This window comes from Triticum aestivum, chromosome 5A (genome assembly GCF_018294505.1).
Source record: "Triticum aestivum cultivar Chinese Spring chromosome 5A, IWGSC CS RefSeq v2.1, whole genome shotgun sequence".
Classification (NCBI taxonomy): domain Eukaryota; kingdom Viridiplantae; phylum Streptophyta; class Magnoliopsida; order Poales; family Poaceae; genus Triticum; species Triticum aestivum.
In genome coordinates, this window is record NC_057806.1 from 30,297,600 (window position 1) to 30,304,917 (window position 7,318).

Here is a 7,318-nt window from a genome sequence, read left to right on the forward strand (position 1 = left end):
GAGCACCCATGATGATGAGGTGCTTAAAATGGCAACAATCCAGTCACGAAATCTGCTAGGGAAGCCGCGTCGCTGAAGAATATCAAGGACATATTCCCACCTGACCGAGTCAAAAGCTTTTCGGATGTCCAGTTTGAGAAGGAGTGATGGGGTCTTGTTCTTGTGGAGGTAGTGTGCAAGGTTTCTAATGTACATGAAGTTGTCATGAATGCTAGCTTCTCTTCTTTATGAAAGCACTTTGGGCGTTGGATATGAGGTTGTTCATGTGCGGGCTAAGCCTCGTTGCAAGCATCTTGGAGATAATCTTGGCAATGGCATGGATGAGGCTAATGGGCCGGAATTCGGTGCTGTCTTCTACCCCATCCTTCTTGGGCAGAAGCACAATATTAGCAGAGTTGAGCCACTGGGTGCCTTGTCGCACGGCATATGATCAATGGTGCACTTGACCTCCTCCTCGGTGAAAGGTGAATTAAGACCTTCCAAATCAACATGACCCATTTCAATATCCGCCCAATTAAAATCCCTACTCCTTGGCGTGCCTCTTCGAATGGTGTTGGAGAAATGATTATGCACAATAGTTTCCTTCTCCAAGTGGTCGATGACCCACCCGTTGTTATGCATTAACCGATGTATGTGGTTCTTGCGATGTCTACCGTTGACCCTGAGATGGAAAAACTTGGTGCATAATCAAGAGCGTGTCGCCGGGCCGCCCTTGTTGCCAAGGAGGCCCAGGCATTTTTGTGCCGCGGTCTAGGAATCGTCAAAGATGGAGAGGATGTTACTGAGCGCGTGATGAAAGAGCTCGCCAACTAGTTCAAGGATCAAGTCCCGGGAACAGTGATCTCTGCACTCAAGGCACTGTTCCAACTTGACTCAGGCCGGGCTGCTGAAGTGGAGGACTGATACATCCCAACATATCTATAATTTTTTATTGTTCCATGCTATTATATTATCTATTTTGGATATTTTATATGCATTAATATGCCATTTTATATGATTTTTGGGACTAACCTATTAACCTAGAGCCCAGTGCCAGTTTTTGTTTTTCCTTGTTTTAGAGTTTCACAGAAAAGGAATACCAAACGGAACGAAACTTTCGCGATGATTTTTCTTGGACCGGAAGACATCCAGGAGAGTTGGAGTGCAAGTCAGAAGAGCCACAAGGTGGCCACAGGGGTGGAGGGCGCGCCCCGCGACCTTGTGGGCCCCTCGGTGACCCCTTGACCTAGATCTTCCTCCTATATATTCTCAAATATCCCAAAAACTTCCAGGGGAGCCACAAAACCACTTTTCCACCTCTACAACCTTCTGTACCCGTGAGATCCCATCTAGGGGCCTTTTCCGGCATCCTGGCGGAGGGGGATTCGATCACGAAGGGCTTCTACATCAACACCATTGCCTCTCCAATGAAGCGTGAGTAGTTTACCACAGACCTACGGGTCCATAGCTAGTAGCTAGATGGCTTATTCTCTCTCTTTGATTCTCAATACAAAGTTCTCCTCGATGTTCTTGGAGATCTATTCGATGTAATACTCTTTTGTGGTGTGTTTGCCAAGATCCGATGAATTGTGGATTTATGATCAACTTACTATGAATATTATTTGAATCTCCTCTGAATTCTTATATGTGTGATTTGATATATTTGCAAGTCTCTTCGAACTATCGATTTGGTTTGGCCAACTAGATTGGCTTTTCTTGCAATGGGAGAACTGCTTTGCTTTGGGTTCAATCTTGCGGTGCTCGATCCTAGTGACAGAAGGGGAACCAACACATATTGTATTGTTGCCATCGAGGATAACAAGATGGGGTTTTCATCATCTTGCTTGAGTTAACTCTGCTACATCATGTCATCTTACTTAATGCGTTACTCTGTTCTTATCAACTTAATACTCTAGATGTAGGCAGGAGTTGGTCGATGTGTGGAGTAATAGTAGCAGATGCAGAATCGTTTCAGTCTACTTGACACGGACGTGATGCCTATATTTATGATCATTGCCTTAGATATTGTCATAACTTTGCGCTTTTCTATCAATTGCTCGACAGTAATTTTTTCACCCACCATATTATTTTCTATCTTGAGAGAAGCCTCTAGTGAAACCTATGGCCCCCGGGTCTATTTTCCATCATATAAGTTTCCGATCTATAATTCTTGTTCCCTGTTTACTTCTTTTGCAATCTTTTACTATTCGTTCCATAAACCAAAAATGCCAAAAATATTACTTTACCCTTTATATCAGATCTCACTTTCCAAATAACTGTGAAGGGATTGACAACCCCTTTGTCGTGTTGGGTGCAAGTTGGTGTTTGTTTGTGCAGGTATTCGGTGGCTTGTTGCGTTGTCTCCTACTGGATTGATACCTTGGTTCTCAAAAACTGAGGGAAATACTTACTCTACTTTGTTGTATCACCCTTTCCTCTTCAAGGGAAAAACCAACGCAAGCTCAAGAGGTAGGAGGAAGAATTTCTAGCACCGTTGCGGGGTAGCTCTACACCAAGCCGAGACATGCCAAGTACCAATCATAAACTCTCATCTCTCGCATTACATTATTCGCCATTCGCCCCTCATTTTCCTCTCCCCCACTTCTAAAATGATTTTCGAAAAGATTTGCCTTTTCTTCGCTCCTCTTCCATTCTTCTTCTTCGCCTGCCTTTTGTTTGCTTGTTTGCTAGATTTGTTGACGCTACCATGTCTGAAATCTCGGAGGTTATCACTGAAGGATAGTAGTAAGGATGGGGAAAAACTTTGATGCTTTTGCTAATTCTGGTCCAGATGAAGAAACTGCTATCTTGCACGCTAAGAAATTCTGCATAGGTAGCGGAAATATTATTGGAAAGGGGGTTATTCAGTATTTATTTACTTGTGCTGGTGCACTCCCCACTATGGGTGGATCTATCCTCCATAAAAATAATAGTCTTGAGGATGCTATATATTTGCTTGTTGTTGAACTTCAAAGACAATTCGTTCACATGCATCCATCCATACAAATGATTTTTCTAGAATTTTCTAATTTTGAGCATTCTTCTGTTAAGCGCGCCGTCACTATATTCCTAGCTCATGAATTTAGATTTATTATGAAAGAAGCTAGTGAAATTTTCGCTCATTATAGAGTAGACGGTGGACGTCGTCCCATAGAGGGAATTATCTTTAATCAAGAGGAGATATGCCTAGCTAAGGGCGTTAAACAATAGCGCTTCTTGGGAGGCAACCCAATTTTTATTTTTGTTCTTTATTTTTAGGTTCTGTTTTGCAACAAATAATTCATCTATCTTGTGGTTAGATGTGGTTTTATGTTTTAATTAGTGTTTGTGCCAAGTAAGACCTTTGGGATAGCTTACTGTGATAGTTGATTTGATCCTGCTGAAAAACAAAAACTTTTGCACCCAGGAGATTAGTTTTCATTTCTAACCGAAGCACGATAAAATAATGTTTCTTTTTGCAGAGCATTTATAATCAAATTTCCTAGGACATCATAATTTCTCAGGATTTTTGGAGTTACAAAAGTACTCGAAATATCCATATTGCTATAGACTGTTCTGTTTTTGACAGATTCTATTTTTCGCGTGTTGTTTGCTTATTTTGATGAATCTATGGCTAGTATAGGGGGGTATGAACCATGGAAAAGTTGGAATACAGTAGATATTACACCAATATAAATAAAAAATGAGTTCACAACAGTACCAAAAGTGGTGATTTATTTTTCTTATACTAACGAAGCTTACGAGATTTTCTGTTGAAGTTTTGTGTTGTGAAGTTTTCAAGTTTTGGGGAAGGATTTGATGGACTATGGAATAAGGAGTGGCAAGAGCCTAATCTTGGGGATGCCCAAGGAACCCCAAGGTAATATTCAAGGACAACCAAGAGCCTAAGCTTGGGGATGCCCCGGGAAGACATCCCCTCTTTCGTCTTCGTCTATCTGTAACTTTACTTGAGGTTATATTTTTATTCACCACATGATATGTGTTTTGCTTGGAGCGTCTTGTATGATTTGAGTCTTTTCTTTTTACTTGCCACAATCATCCTTTCTGTACACACCTTTTGGGAGAGACACGCATGAATCGTGATTTATTAGAATACTCTATGTGCTTCACTTATATCTTTTGAGCTAGGCAATTTTGCTCTAGTGCTTCGCTTATATCCTTTTAGAGCACGGCGGTGGTTTTATTTTGTAGAAATTGATGAACTCTCGTACCTCACTTATATTATTTTGAGGGTCTTTAAGACAGCATGGTAATTTTATTTGGTTATAAATTAGTCCTAATATGATAGGCATCCAAGAGGGATATAATAAAAACTTCCATATAAAGTGCATTGAATACTATGAGAAGTTTGATTCCTTATGATTGTTTTGGGATATGAAGATGATGATATTAGAGTGATGCTAGTGAATAGTTGTGAATTTGAGAAATACTTGTGTTAAGGTTTGTGAGTCCCGTAGAATGCACGTATGATGAACCATTATGTAACGAAGTTGGAGCATGTGATATTTTTTGATTGTCTTCCTTATGAGTGGCGGCCGGGGACGAGAGATGGTATTTTCCTACCAATCTATCCCCCTAGGAGAATGCGCGTAGTACTTTGTTTCGATGACTAATAGATTTTTGCAACAAATATGTGAGTTCTTTATGACTAATGTTGAGTCCATGGATTATACGCACTCTCACCTTTCCGCCATTGCTAGCCTCTCTTGTACTCCACAACTTTCGTCGGTACCATAAACCCACCATATACCTTCCTAAAAACAGCCACCATACCTACTTATTATGTCATTTCCATATCCATTACGAGATATATTGTCATGCAACTTTCCACCGTTCTGTTTATTATGACACACATCATTATTGTCATATTGCTATGCATGATCATGTAGTTGACATCGTGTTTGTGGCAAAGCCACCATTCATCATTTTTATACATGTCGCTCTTGATTCATTGCACGTCCCGGTACACCGCCGAAGGCATTCATATAGAGTCATATTTTTGTTCTAGTATCGAGTTGTAATTTTTGAGTTGTAAGTAAATAGAAGTGTGATGATCTTCATTATTAGAGCATTGTCCCGTGTGAGGAAATAAAAAAAGAATAGAAAGGCCAAAAAAAGAGAAGGCCCAAAAAAGAGAAAAAGAAAAAAAGAAAAAAAGAGAGAGAAAAAGAGAGAAGGGACAATGTTACTATCATTTTTGCCACACTTGTGCTTCAAAGTAGCACCATCATCTTCATGATAGAGAATCTCCTATATTATCATTTTTATATACTAGTGAGAAATTTTTCATTATAGAACTTGGCTTGTATATTGCAACAATGGGCTTCCTCAAAATGCCATAGGTCTTGATGAGAAAGCAAGTTGGATGCACACCCACTTAGTTTTCTTTTTGAGCTTTCATAAACTTATAGCTCTAGTGCATCTGGTGCATGGCAATCCCTACTCAGTCACATTGGTATCTATCGATGGGCATCTCCATAGCCCGTTGATATGCCTAGTTGATGTGAGACCATCTCCTTCTTTTGTCTTCTCCACAACCACCGTCTATTCCACCTATAGTGTTATGTCCATGGCTCACGCTCATGTATTGCGTGAAAGTTGAAAAGGTTTGAGAACATCAAGAGTATGAAACAATTTCTTGGATTGTCATCAGGGTTATGCATGATTTGAATATTTTGTGAGATGAAGATGGAGCATAGCCAGACTATATGATTTTGTAGGGATAAGCTTTCTTTGGCCATGTTATTTTGAGAAGACATAATTATTTTGTTAGTATGCTTGAAGTATTATTGTTTTTATGTCAATATTAAACTTTTGTTTCGAATCATACGGATCTGAACATTCATGCCACAATAAAGAGAATTACTTGGATAAATATGTTAGGTAGCATTCCACATCAAAAATTCTATTTTTTTATCATTTACCTACTCGAGGACGAGCAGGAATTAAGCTTGGGGATGCCTGATACGTCTCCAAGGTATCTATAATGTTTGATTGTTCCATGCTATTATATTATATGCTTTGGATGTTTTATATGCATTAATATGCTATTTTATATGATTTTTGGAACTAAAATATTAACCTAGAGCCCAGTGCCAGTTTCTGTTTTTTCCTTATTTTAGAGTTTCGCAGAAAAGGAATACCAAACGGAGTCCAAACAGAATGAAACTTTCGCGATGATTTTTCTTGGATCAGAAGACATCCAGAGAGCTTGGAGTGCATGTCAGGAAAGCCACAAGGCGACCACAAGATCAGGAGGCGTGCCCAGGGGGGTAGGGCGCGCCCCCACCCTTGTGGGCCCTTCGTGACTCTACCGACCTATTTCTTCTGCCTATATATTCTCAAATACCCCAAAACTTTCCAGGGGAGCCATGAAAACACTTTTCCACCGCCGCAACCTTCTGTACCTGTGAGATCTCATCTAGGGGCCTTTTCTGGCGTCCTAACAGAGGGGGATTCGATCACGGAGGGCTTCTACATCAACACCATTGCCTCTCCGATGAAGCGTGAGTAGTTTACCACAGACCTATGTGTCCATAGCTAGTAGCTAGATGACTTCTTCTCTCTCTTTGATTCTCAATAGAAAGTTCTCCTCGGTGTTCTTGGAGATCTATTTGATGTAATGCTCTTTTGCGGTGTGTTTGCCGAGATCCGATGAATTGTGGATTTATGATCATCTTATCTATGAATATTATTTGAATCTCCTCTGAATTCTTATATGCATGATTTGATATCTTTGCAAGTCTCTTCAAACTATCAATTTGGTTTGGCCAACTAGAATGGTTTTTCTTTAAATGGGAGAAGTGCTTAGCTTTGGGTTCAATCTTGTGGTGCTCGATCCTAGTGACAGAAGGGGAACCAACGTGTATTGTATTGTTGCCATCAAGGATAACAAGATGGGGTTTTCACCATATTGCTTGAGTTAATTCCGCTACATCATGCCAACTTACTTAATGTGTTACTCTGTTCTTATCAACTTAATACTCTAGATGTAGGCAGGAGTCGGTCGATGTGTGGAGTAATAGTAGTAGATGCATAATCGTTTCGGTCTACTTGACACGGACGTGATGCCTATATTCATGATAATTGCCTTATATATCATTATAACTTTGCGCTTCTCTATCAATTGCTCAGTAGTAATTTTTTCACCCACTGTATTATTTTCTATCTTGAGAGAAGCCTCTAGTGAAACCTATGGCCCCCAGGTCTATTTTCCATCATATAAGTTTCCGATCTATAATTCTAGTTTCCTATTTACTTCTTTTGCAATCTTTTACTTTCCATTCCATAAACCAAAAACACCAAAAATATTAATTTACTGTTTATATCAGATCTCACT